The sequence below is a fragment of the Oncorhynchus keta genome, chromosome 13, assembly GCF_023373465.1.
Source record: "Oncorhynchus keta strain PuntledgeMale-10-30-2019 chromosome 13, Oket_V2, whole genome shotgun sequence".
Classification (NCBI taxonomy): domain Eukaryota; kingdom Metazoa; phylum Chordata; class Actinopteri; order Salmoniformes; family Salmonidae; genus Oncorhynchus; species Oncorhynchus keta.
In genome coordinates this window covers 51,158,497-51,171,805 of record NC_068433.1, presented here as the reverse complement: position 1 = coordinate 51,171,805, position 13,309 = coordinate 51,158,497, and the positions used below count along the sequence as shown (strand labels likewise).

The window sequence follows — 13,309 nt, the reverse complement described above, 5'->3', positions numbered from 1 at the left end:
GACATATGTGATGTGTAATGGTCCCATTGCTGCCACCAAATGTGAAATAACTATAACACTGAAGTAAAAAATGTGACCACCGTTACCTGCGTTGCCCCTGTAGGCTCCAACATTCAGCTTATAGGCCTCCTTCTCCGTGCCCAGACGGAAGTCACTGTACTCAGCGAAGGCAGTGCCCCCTTCAAAGTCCCACAGGTCGACCCGCATGGTCGAGCTCCGCTCCCTGCCCTTTGTTAGAGCAAACACCTTACTCAGACCCAGCCAGTGGTCCTCTAGGAAACAACAGGGTAGAGAACTGAATTGAGAAGAGAAAAACGGACAGTATAGGGAAACCTCTATAAGTTGCCTTAGAGGTAAACATTATTATAGACAAAAATTAATTTAAATTTGGCCAACATTGGCTCAGCAAAGTACACAGTTTACAGTATTAGTTGCTGGTGAAATGTGAGGTGCTCAGAGGGACCCTTCATTACTCCGTAAATGCCCAAAGCCTTGTTTGTACACTGCCCACTTCCTGTTGAAAAGAACCTCTGCCCCGGTGCGCCTTTGAAAGACTGTCCAGCCTCCGTCCGCCAGCATCTCACAATACACCTATATACAACATCAATGTACTTTTGAATCAATAAATAGTTTTTTTTGTGAACAAAAACTGTCCAAGAATGGAACTCTGTAGAACTTCAGTAAATCTTGCAAGCCTGGCGACACCAACATTCCATAGCTAAGCTTTACTGCCCCTGTGTGGCTGTGTAACCAAAATGACAACAGTAGATCTAGTACCTGGCATAAATATTTAGATGTTTCCATACCTTAAAGGGGGATCTGACTCCCGCAGGCTGAATGACATACACTCCACTGGTGGCTCGAGGGGAGAGAGTTTTGATCTGTGTGCAATCTGTCCCTGAAACAAGCAAACACCCATGTACATACAGTACATGAACTCTTGTCTTTCCAATATAAGTGATTTAAATTTAAAAAAACTAAGACTTACCTTGAACAACTAAAGTTCTTTTCTGGCCCTGTACAAAACCAGCAGATAAGTAATGGTTACTCCCAGGTTTAAAGGAATAACATGTTTCTCTGTTTATCAGTGCTGACTGACTGTATATTTACCTGAGTCTGGTCAGTGAGGCTGATGAGACAGACAACCAGTCCACAAAAAAATATCCTATTCCACATTTTGTGAAATCTTCTGAGAGGGAGAGATGAAAATGTCCTTTTAGTTACTTTTTCTTCTGCTGTTTCCTTATTATCCCTGTGTGACCCAACGTTGTAAAAATGCAATGTTTCCTAAATTGCGTTCTTTACAGGTCCTAAACAGAAAAGTCATGTCAAACATCGATAATATCCTTAGACCCAGATCTATCTCTTAGTAGTATTCGGTGTGTATTACTATGATTATTGTGCCATCAGTAACCTGTCCACATCTGAAACCACACTGGTCCCCTACACAAGCACACATTTGTTGTAGGCCATTCTTGCAAGTAAATTACTTTTTCTGTCTCCTCTAAAATGTAGTGATTATATAGAAATCCAAAAACTGAGAAACAGACATTCTGAGCCAGAGCTACTGTACTTTTGTTACAAAACTCAAACATTCGGAGAGAACTTGAAACATCACCATATCCACTCCATTAATAACAAAACAGTAAACACCATACATACATGTACCCAAATAAGGGAAAAATTATAGATGATTTTTTGTTATGCTGCCGTCATTAGACATTTCACACAGGATAAATATTATAATCGCAAATTTTAAATTGCCATCTGGTGATTCACATATGTAGAGAGAACCTACCTCCGCCCGTGTATTCCTTTATGGTGTACGACCAGTCAGTTTAGAGAGGATTTCCTATTTATAAGCCTATTTATTGACTCAAGCACCGCCTACTGTACACACTCCAACTCCACGTTTCCAGTTTAGTGTTGTCAGATGCCTCTAAGTATCACAGACAGGGCTCACAGACAGGGAGTTTTCACTTAGGGACCAATGGAAGGATCTAAAATGTGCAAACTCCTCCCAACCGGGGCACCGGGCCATGCAAAATAAACTTGCCCTCACAGTGTTGTTGCAGAAAACCATTCCCCCACACCGTGCTTGTGCTAATGTTATTGTGGGCGATCCCTGTTACTCAGAGCCCTCACTCCAAAGCAAACACTCTTGACATTCCAATACTGGACTTTACAGGAAATTACGAACAGCCAGGAATACACAGCACAGTCCAATGAACAATGAATCAAAATAAAAGTATGGACACTCTTGTTACCAACTCCATATGTGTTTATCTCTCAAATGCCTTTAGATATATCCTATTCAAAAACAATTGCAGTGTTTCAAAAGGAATTGTTTCCTAACTACTAGCGCCACCCTCTGGTCCAGGTAAGAACAACCATTGGATAGGAGAACTACAGGATTAAAATGAATAAAACCAGGAAACACCTGTAGTACTCTACTTGATTTATGTAACAAGGCTATGGCCTTAGCTCTAGGTTCACTCTACCACAGTACATGTGTTAGACTGTTTCTTGAGGGTTGGTTGTAGCAACCAGGACAGTCAAATCAAGCACTCTTATGATAACACTAAGTGAGGATAATAAAATGTGGCACATTGGCTGTGTACTGAGTACTGTTCTATATGTACTATCAATATGAAACAAACGTACAGCAATATCTACATTCTGAAAAGACGTGAAAAAGCTCATCGCAATCAAATCCAGAAGAATTTAAAGATACAGCTGGATATAAAGTAGTGATAGGTTTATTAATGTTTGCTGTTTTGACAGAGTAACATGGTACAGCAAGTTATCAATAAGCAATTCCAAACCTGCTGTACATAAAACTTTGCACACATTTTTTAAATGCACATCGAAGTTCAGAACAAACTCCTTTTAAAGCATTTTTTCCCCCACATCACATAATATACATGAACATAACATTGTGTGAAACCTTGCCTCTTGTATTAAGATGTATTATTAAGATATACATTTTATTTATGGATTCAAGAAATTGTGTGTAGATGGTCTTCATCTTAGAACAGTGGTTAAAAACTATTTGTGGGTGTTAGTAAGATGATCAATGATTATGTTTCTGAATGTATGAGTATTTTATTATATCTCTTCAATCATGCATACACTACATGCTGTGTGTGAAATAATCTAAATACATGCAAAACTCAAGTGTGTGTGTGTGTGTGTGTGTGTGTGCATAGACACACAGTCAGGGTGCTCCTGGTCTCTCCAACACAGACAGGTCACTGACTGATTACCTGAGTCTTCATTCACCATCAGTTTATTCTACTGATTGACATCCAGGAGCACTCTGAACTACCTCCCTTGACATTAACCCAAGTGACTCAGAACAAAGAGCAGGGTTCTATCTTTGAAAAGCGGAATGGACCTAGAACAGTGTCCTGAGGAACACCATCTACATCTTTCTCCACTGTCAGTTGAGTTTTGGGGGTCAGGGAGGCACTATGACGATCAGGTGACACAGATCTCTCGTGCCCACACAGGAGGCTTGCTGTCATATGGGACACAATTTTGGTTTCCATCTGTCCTCCCCTCATCCTTCCTTCCCTCTTTGTCTTTCTCCATCCCTTTCTGGTACCTCTCTCCAAATGTTTTAGGCCCACCAGGTAGTTCTGACTCTGGATAGGCACAGTAGGGGTTCTCTAGAACTTTTAGAACTCTGCGGACCTGAGAGATTGAACAAGAGTTGATTTAACATAATGAGCAATGATATACAGGGTTGGGTATTAACGGATTACATGTAACAGGGATGACGTAATTAGACCACAAAAATGAAGTAACTAATCAACCCAGATTACATTTAAAAATAATAATAATCGGATTACAGTTAGTCTTAACAGCTGATTACATTTTGGATTACTTCAACTAACATCAAGATGTGAGCTGCATGTGTTTGACTCAAGCACACTGAAGTAGCAGGTTTTTACATTTTAAGTTGACGCTCTTATCCAGAGTGATTTTCAGGAGCATAATAGGGTGAAATGTCTTGCTCAAGGGCACATCAGAATTTTCACCCAGTTGGCTCGTGGATTATAACCAGCGACCTTTCGATTACTAGCACAACATTCTTAACTGCTAGGCTACCTGCCATTATACAACCCGGAAGTCACCTTTCAGTGGGAATGGAAGCTTTTCCTAGCCGTTTTAATATATTTTAAATCTCAAACGGCCAAGTTCTCTCCTTTTTTAAAACTAAAATCATCAGACCCCCACTTACTGAAAACTGAATCATCCAAAATTTCATCAGGATCTCTGGGTCAAAATGATTTTTTTGGTTAGTCAACATAGCTCCATTCTGTTCATTTCCCAAGTACTGGAATGACACATGACAAATCAGCTGCTTACTCAGCTAAACTTCTAGTTTCAGTAGAAATTAGTACACTAAAATCAACCACATTCAAAGTATTTGCACAATTGATCATCCAACTCATGAAATAATCTGATTACTCCTGAATCTGTTACATCTGTCTATTGACGTCTTTATCATAGTAGACTGTTATGGGTCAGATATTCAGATGAACATTTCCTCTTTTACTGGCCTTGTTGGCTGGGTGGAGTAGGCCCATTGCACAACCAAAGAATGAGTGTTGGGAATGCTTTCCTTGGAACCTGAGTGTGCAGCTGACCTGTTAGCAGTGATGCCATTTCATCAAGAAGAGGCATAAGGCAGCTGAGCCAGCACTTGCCTAAAGATATCTGCAGCATAAACTGACGAGGCAGATGCTGGCTAACGAAATAATATTTTACAAAAGTAATCAGATTATTTTCATCCATATTGGGTGACCGTTTAGAATTTACAGCACTTTTTGTACATAGTCCATTTTTGGGGGCCAAAAGTATTGGAACAAATTCACTTAAATGTGTAGAATAAGTTTAGTATTTGGTCCCATATTCCTAGCAAGGAATATTCCTAGCAATGTCACTGTCCCAATACTTTTGGAGCTCACTGTATACTGTAATATAACAACAAACAGAAAGTGCAACAACAAAAATATTCACCATGTGTTGATAGCTGCAGTGTATTTAGTAGATGCAACATGTCAATTCTATACCTCTGAGAAGTCTCCATTTTCAGCAGCCTGTATTGCATTCTGGGCAATGTAGTTGCGGAGCACCACGCGTGGGTTGGTGCTGTCCATCACACGGATCCTCTCTTCCTCTATGGTACACACCTCCCTCGCTCCATCACACTCCTTCACCAACCGCTTCCTGGGTCATCATACACACACGGGGGGATGATGTAAACCATGATTACAACGTGAAACAGAGGAGGTTGGTGAGGGGAGGACAGCTCATAATAATTAATAGAATGGAGCGAATGGAATGGTATAAAACACATAGAAACCAGGTGTTTGATGGGTTTGAGACCATTCCATTTATGCTGTTCCAGCCATTACTATGAGCCCGTCCTCCCAATTTAAAGTGCCACCAGCCACCACTGGCGTCAAACAATACCAAGAAAGTATGGAACAATTCATATATGCTTTGGTATGCAGGAAGCATGCTATTTCTTTCATCAATAACCAAGTAAGTGGTTTTGATTGTGTAGGATCCTTGATCTGGCATCTCCTAACTAACCAACCTGTACTGACTGATCCAGCGTAGCCAATCCTCTCTCTGCTTTGCCCTCAGCTCGTCCTGATTGGTGCTCAGCAGCTCCTTCAGTCTGCCCATCTTCTCCAGCTGATGGACCACCTCTGGTCGGTCTGCCACCAGGCCAAACATGGCTGGGTTGGTCTGGGCCATAGAGAGGACCATAGCAAGCTCACTGTGTGCATAGGGAGTCAAGAGAGGTAAACACTGAGACTAAGGGGCTAGATTGAAAACAGCTAGGAGAATGGGCAACATAGTGCTAGTTAGCTAATTACTTGGTGATAACTATATGAATACATACACTGAGGTGCTATATCTGACATACTTACATTAGCATGTTTAGCTAATATTGCTAGCTACCTACTTAACCACAGATAATAAAAACGTATAGCAACCTTAAACAAGTAATTCTGCACTAAAACAGCTTTAACTTACAGATTGTCCTTGTATGATTTTTCTCCAAATCGCTGATTGCACATCAAGGGAACACAACAAAGGATGATATTAGGAACCACAACATCTTGCAAACATGTGATTAGGAACATTTCTGAGAACATTTGTTAGGTTAACCTACTGTATAGCCCAGTCATTTGGGGTTTGTGTGTGAATGAAAATGAGGGGATCACAGTGGATTGGTTGGTGGCAGAATTGTTGAAGTCAATTCCTTCCAAGTTAACCTCAATGCATGTATACATGTATCTTGCATTTCCAATCCTGTGAACTGTGAATTAAAACAGAGTTTCTGATCACTAAAGATCATATTTAGGTTTCATGTGATGGAGGACTAGCCTCCAGGTGGGCCACACCACTGTACCCCCCCTCACCGGGGCTCCATGGTGGGCTTGTTGGCCACCTTAAGCTCCTCCAGGGAGACACACTGCTCCAGGAGAAGGTCCACCACCGGGCCCCCTGTGGCCCCCTTCCCCTCCCCCACCACAGGGCAGGACACGCCACTCAGCAAGCGGAAGGTGTTGGTGAAGTCTGCTCCTGTGAGAGTGAAAGAGAGAGGGGGGACTTTAAATGTTTGGTTGCTGGTTCAAATAACTTGTTGTGCAGAGTTAGTCCTCTCTGTTCATACAGGTACATTATGCCTGTTTTCTGCACAGTTTGTCCCATCCCTCTCCCCATACCTGTGTTGTGCATGAGCTGCAGCAGCTCAGAGACAAGCTCCTGGTCCTCTGGTTCCTTCCGCCTCAGTAGGCCCAGCTTCCTCCTCATGTTGGCTAGGTAGAGGGTCTCATAGAGGGGCATGAACTCATCAAGGATGGCCCCTGCCTGGGATGCATGGAGCTCAGAGCCCAGGGCCTCAGCCAGACGAGCCAGGTTCCAACGGCACACGGACGGCTGGGCTTGGTATGAGTAGCGCCCCCTCCGGTCCGAGGCGTTGCACACAAACTCTGGGTCGAATCTGGAAGATGGGAAGAGATATGGAGTGTTTACCAATAAGCCCTTATGATTAATCAATTATGTACCGTATATAACTGCACAAATTGCATTTTGTTAGCAAAAATATATAACAAATTTTAACTCTGTTCTTTCTACCTAATAATACTGTATATTCAGATTTCCTATAAGTTATTTTGTGAGTTATGCACAGCAAGAGTGATACAAGAATCCATTTCCTGAATTAATATGTTTTGATGTCAATAGGATCTTGAAGTTCCTGTTGAAAGAGGAAGTGAGGCAGATGTACCTGTCTATGAAGCCAAAGGGGCCGTAATCCACAGTAAGTCCCAATATGCTCATGTTGTCTGTGTTGAGGACACCATGACAGAAGCCAACACATTGCCACTGGGCCACCAGACGAGCCGTCCGCACTGTCACCTGGGAACACAAGGGGGCGCCACAGAGCAGGTCTACAAATTAATGTAATTTTGTCACAGTGTGTACTTAAGGTGAAATGTATTCACCCTGTATAGTTTATGTACAGCGCTAGAGAATAATTTTAGAATATTAGCAATGTCCATCTGGTACCATTGTTCATATTGATAATAAGTAACAATCTCATATTTATCATAAGAGTAGAAATACAAAGGGTAGTACAGTTGTCGTATAGTGCTACAGGCACTTCACGTTGAAACTGAAGTTTCAGTGTAGGCTATACCTCTTTGAAAAATGCTGTGTTCCTCTCTTTGCGGTTGCTGTGGCATCGTTGGATGTCAGGGTAAAAGGTGTCGATGACGTAGTCCACGAGCTGAGCCCGAATGTCGTGACGCCCTGGACTGGGACCCTGTCGGCCTGAAAACTCATCCCGAGACTGAAAGATCTCAAAGGACCCGAACCTGCACAAGCAAGTCAGCATTCAGTACCAAAAGCAAAGTGCATGGCTAGTCAGCCAGCCAGTCAGCTAGTCAGTCAGTCAGCTAGTCAGCCAGCCAGCTGGTCACCTACATCCCGATGCTGTTAAATGAATGATTTTCCTTGTTTTCTTTCACCTATGACCCTGGTACCCCACATACAGTAAGAAAGCTATCACAGTAATATAATATGGCCAAATCATCATATTCAATGGATTACTCTCTCTACCACTGAGAATTTGACAAGGGAGAGAAATATTGTATAAATCCATCCATTCACCTTCCTACTGTGGTCATCTTGAAGGAAAGGAGACAAGGAAAGGAGGCCATTTATACATATATTGTAAGTGAGAGGAATGGGGAACCACCAATAACCGTTCACCTGATGAAGGAGGGGGCGATGCGCAGGACCACTGAACACCTCTCCGGGCGGCGCCGGCCATTGTTGAGGGGGTCTCTGTTGACATAGAGGTCCGATGTAACCAGAGACGCAGCACGGGTGGTGGGGATGCCCAGAGCGGCCATGGCCTCGCTGCACAGGAACTCCCTGATGCTGGAACGAAGGACCTTCCGTCCGTCTGACTCTCTGGTGGGAAGAGAAGAGGAGAGAGGAGGAGAGAAGAGGAGAGAGGAGGAGAGAAGAGGAGAGAAGAGAAGAGGAGAGAAGAGGAGAGAGGAGGAGAGAAGAGGAGAGAAGAGAAGAGAAGAGAGAGGAGGTTGAGAAGAGGAGAGAGGAGTACAACCATTACATGGATTCTGAATAATAATAAGGATACGATTATAAATGGTCCTCTTGCCAGGTAATAGTACTACCAACTGTACTGACCAACTTTTGTTTGAAATTAGTTATTTTTACAGTTTAGTGAGGCCTATTTTTACAGAGTAGTTCAGCCTACATGTAACGATGTAAAGGAATTGTGATTCTACGCGACTACATGCACATGATAGCTGTGAAACGAAGGTCAAGTGTGACCAAAAGGTGTGTTGGTCCCAGAATCAATTATGAGTGATAGCTATCTGAAATTCACAAGAGTTTTATTCTTTGAGCACAAGTCTTGTGTGCATGCAAATAGGTACAAATCAAATAGAAGTAGACCTACTCAAGCAGTAGTACCAATCACTAGGTGGGCCTGACACAATTCAGATGCCTGTGCATTGTTTAGCAATGCAGAAGGTGTTGAAGTGTGCCAAGAAGTTGATCTCTTAAGCAGCTCTGTAGCTGTTGTGTAATTGTATCACATGGTTCTAATCTAGACATGGGAGACTTGGCTAGGATGCCAGATCCATTGAGTCAGCAAATGCCTATTGTGTGCCTGTGCATATGGACGAACATTCTGGAACATACCCCTACATTCCAAAGGGCGTGTTTACAGACTTCCAAAAGTATGTCCTAGTTAGCCTACTGCTAAATAAGAGCATATATGTACACAGGTCTAGTGAAATACTAACAAAGAGTGCAAAGGGAAGAGTACATACAACGAACATTAACCTCCTAAAATTAAGCATAGAGCCTAGGCTGTAAATCATACTACTGTTAAAGTGTGTGAAGTAGGCCTATCGTAGGCTAATTGTCGGTTGTGATAGGTTTATACAAAAACGCGGACCTTCTTTGAAAACCTATTAGGCCTAGGCAGCTAGACTATTCAAAACGTAGGTCAAAAATAAAAGCTGTTACCTGGAGTAAGGTGTGACACCTGCACCCTTCACCTGTATTTCCCATCGACCACATGGGTTGTCACGCTGCATAGAACCGAGTTGGTCCGCAGGTGCTTCCACCTCGCCAAGGTAACACACCGCCCCATCACCCAGCTGTCCAGCAAATAGTCCAAACTGATGACCGCAGTAGCAATGCGCAGCCGGCTCCGAGCCCGGTAAAACTTTAGAACCGCTCAAATATTCTGGACCAAGCAAGTCGTGAAATATTTCCTTATCATCTAGCCCAAGCAGAGCGAGTGCTGGTCCGGATACTGCCACGAAAGTGGGGTTGACAAGAGGTTGTGGCTGGACGCGGGAGAAGCATGCTCCGCTCACCGTTCGTGACCCTGGTTCTTCGGAGGAGTCAAGTGGAAGTTTTTTCAGCGCGACATTGTTGAAAGGTAGGCGCTCGAGAGATGAGGATGCAGAGCCCTCCGAGTCCATGCCGACAGTGACCACTATAGTGGTCAACAGAGGTCGAGTCGGCCAGTTAGTCGTGCCCCGCACAAAACAAGTGCTCTATAATCCACTCACAGATTTTAGCCTATGGCAAATCTCACACTGACTGGATCATGGTGCAAAACAGTGAGTAGAGTTTTTATTAGTGCACTATTCAAAACCAGCCTACATAGAAAGTCATTAAAAGTTTTAATTTTACTCACTTGAATGTTGTCATTATGGTCATGTGACATCCCTCTAGTCTATTTTGCCTTGGTTGAACGTGTGTGTGTGTGTGTGTGTGTGTGTGGTTAATTGCCAATAAAATAGACCAGGGCACATTATTGCTTCCTTGTGCAGGAGATCTTATCACCCCTGTCTTGGTTTGAAATGAGATGTCATACAGGTACCCATAATTCAACACTGTGACTGTGTCTGGCCAGAGAGGCCCAGGCAGAATCGACCATTCCCGATGCAGAAGATTTAATACTTGGGTTCAGTTCCAGCACTGGTCCTGGTCATAAAATAAACCCAGCTAGCATCCAAGGCTTTTAAAATGCAGATGGAAGCGCTGTGCCTGCCAATCTGAGAAGCTGGTGATACATTTGGCAGTTTATATCTTAAAAGAGGAAGCACTGGGGAAGGACTCCCTGGATTAGTTTTTGGGCAAAATAGTGGAATATGAGAGACTAGTCAAGGACCATATCACCTGCTCCCTACCTGACACCCTAGACCCATTCCAATTTGCTTACTGCCCCAATAGGTTCACAGACGACGCAACCACACTGCCCTAACCTATCTGGACAAGAGGAATACCTATGTGAGAATGCTGTTCATTGACGACAGCTCAGCATTTAACACCATAGTATCTTCCAAACTCATCAAGCTCCAGACCCTGGGTCTCGACCCCGCCCTGTGCAACTGGGTACTGGACTTCCTGATGGGCCGCCCCCAGGTGGTGAGGGTAGGTAATAGAGGTCGACCAATTATGATTTTTCGACGCCGATACCGATTTATTGGACGACCAAAAAAGCCAATACCGATTAATCAGACAATTTTTAAAAATGTATTTTATTTTATTTGTAATAATGACAATTACAACAATACTGAATGAACACTTATTTTAACTTAATATAATACATCAATACAAATCAATTTAGCCTCAAATAAATAATGAAACATGTTCAATTTGGTTCAAATAATGCAAAAACAAAGTGTTGGAGAAGTAAAAGTGCATTATGTGCCATGTAAAAAAGCTAACGTTTCAGTTCCTTGCTCAGAACAAGAGAACATATGAAAGCTGGTGGTTTCTTTTAACATGAGACTTCAATATTCCACGGTAAGAGGTTTTAGGTTGTAGTTAATATAGTATTTATAGGACTATTTCTCTCTATACCATTTGTATTTCATATACCTTTGACTATTGGATGTTCTTATAGGCACTTTAGTATTGCCAGTGTAACAGTATAGCTTCCGTCCCTCTCCTCTCCCCTACCTGGGCTCGAAACCAGGAACACATCGACAACAGCCACATTCGAAGCAGCGTTACCCATCGCTCCACAAAAGCCGCGGCCCTAGCAGAGCAAGGGGAATAACTACTCCAAGTCTCAAAGCGAGTGACGTTTGAAACGCTATTAGCGCGCACCCCGCTAACTAGCTCGCCATTTCACATCAGTTAAACCAGCCATTAGGCTGATAGGCTTGAAGTCATAAACAGAGCTGTGCTTGCAAAGAGCTGCTGGCAAAAGTGCTGTTTGAATGAATGAATGCTTACAAGCCTGCTGCTGCCTACCATCGCTCAGTCAGACTGCTCTATCAAATATCAAATCATAGACTTCATTATAACATAATAACACACAGAAATACAAGCCTTTGGTCATTAATATAGTCGAATCCGGAAACTATAATTTCGAAAACAAAACGTTTATTATTTCAGTGAAATACGGAACCGTTCGGTATTTTATCTAACAGGTGGCATCTTAAGTCTAAATATTCTTGTTACATTGTACAACCTTCAATCTTATGTCATAATTACGTAAAATTCTGGCAAATTAGTTCGCAATGAGCCAGGCTGCCCAAACTGTTGCATATACCCTGACTGCGTGCAATGAACGCAAGAGAAGTGCCACAATTTCACCTGGTTAATATTGCTTGCTAACCTGGATTTATTTAAATATGCAGGTTTAAAAAATATATACTTCTGTGTATTGATTTTAAGAAAGGCATTGGTGTTTATGGTTAGGTACAGTCGTGCAACGATTGTGCTTTTTTCGCAAATGCGCTTTTGTTAAATCATCCCCCAGCGTTGCATCGATTATATGCAACGCATGACACGCTAGATAAACTAGTAATATCATCAACCATGTGTAGTTAACCTGTTAAGTCGACCCTCTACTTTTTCGAACATTCTGTTAAAAATCGCGCAACATTTCAGTGCCCTGCTACTCAGGCCAGGAATATAGTATATGCATATGATTAGTATGTGTGGATAGAAAACACTCAGACATTTATAAAACTGGTTAAATCACGGCTGTGACTATAACAGAACGTGCGTTTCATCGAAAAGTGCAGGAATATCTGATCACTGAAAATGGAAAAAAATATCCATCCGCGACTTCAAGGAATTGTTCAAAGTGAATCAAATTAAATGAGGCCGAGGTTGCATTGCCTACAGCTTCCACACGTTGTCTAGAGTCTTGTCATTTGATTCGCAATTGATTCTTGGTCTAACCGAATCAAGGGAATCGATTCACTCCGGTCTCCGACCGGATGTTTTGGTCGAGCTCTCTCCAAGACATTTTTTCGAAACAGACACCTATAGAATTGACATCGCCTCCTGATGAATTTTATCGCTTATTAACGTGTACTAATACCTAAAGTTGCATTACAAAAGTATTTCGAAGTGTTTTGTGAAAGTTTATCGTCGACTTTTTGAATTTTAAAAAATGACGTTACGTTATGAAACGCTATTTTTTATAGATCGATATCTAGGCTATATATGGACCGATTTAATCGAAAAAAAGACCAAATAGTGATTATGGGATATCTAGGAGTGCCAACAAAGAAGATGGTCAAAGGTAATGAATGTTTTATATTTTATTTGTGCGGTTTGTGTAGCGACGACTATGCTAATTATTTTGTTTACGTCCCCTGCGGGTCTTTTGGGGTGTTACATGCTATCAGATAATAGCTTCTCATGCTTTCGCCGAAAAGCATTTTAAAAATCTGACTTGTTGCCTGGATTCACAACGAGTGTA

The 13,309-nt window shown here is 42.2% G+C and overlaps 1 pseudogene; it reads right to left on the bottom strand.

Annotated features, from left to right (window-relative positions):
• Positions 1-1,170: 1,170 nt before the first annotated feature.
• On the bottom strand, positions 1,171-10,225 carry LOC118392537 (protein adenylyltransferase SelO-1, mitochondrial-like; annotated as a pseudogene).
• Between the last annotated feature and the right edge of the window lie 3,084 nt (positions 10,226-13,309).